Genomic DNA, 743 nt, shown 5'->3' with positions numbered 1-743 from the left:
TTCTTTTTTTTTTTTTTTAATTTTTTTTTTCAACGTTTATTTATTTTTGGGACAGAGAGAGACAGAGCATGAACGGGCGAGGGGCAGAGAGAGAGGGAGACACAGAATCGGAAACAGGCTCCAGGCTCTGAGCCATCAGCCCAGAGCCTGACGCGGGGCTCGAACTCACGGACCGCGAGATCGTGACCTGGCTGAAGTCGGACGCTTAACCGACTGCGCCACCCAGGCGCCCCGATGAGTATCTCTTAAAGATAACCTTGCTGGGTAGAGTATTCTTAGTTGTAAGTTGTAAGTTGTAAGCTGCCAGCTGAACAGAAGTTTTCTGCACTTTAAATATATCCTTCAACTTCTTCTGGCCTGCAGAGTTTGTGCTGAAAATCAGCCAATAGTATTGTGGGGCTTCCCTTGTATGTGTTTTTGTCTTGCTGCCTTTAAGATTCTCTCTTTATATTTAACTTGTCACTTTAATTATAATGTGTCTTGGTGTGGATTCTTTGAGTTCATCTTTTTTGGTGCTCTCTGAGTTTTCTAGACCTGGATGTCTGTTTTTATACCCACATTAGGGAAGTTTTCAACTATTATTTCTTCAAATAAGTTTTCTGCCTCTTTCTTTCTTTCTTCTTCTGGGACCCCTATCATGCAAAATTTAAATATGCTTGATTATTGTCTCAGAGGCCCCTTAAATTGTCCTCATGTAAAAAAAATATTTTTACAGTTCTGTTGTGGATTTCCACTCTTCTGTC

This window comes from Herpailurus yagouaroundi, unplaced genomic scaffold (genome assembly GCF_014898765.1).
Source record: "Herpailurus yagouaroundi ecotype Mexico unplaced genomic scaffold, PumYag 164, whole genome shotgun sequence".
Lineage (NCBI taxonomy): Eukaryota > Metazoa > Chordata > Mammalia > Carnivora > Felidae > Herpailurus > Herpailurus yagouaroundi.
Note: the sequence above shows the minus strand (reverse complement) of the source record.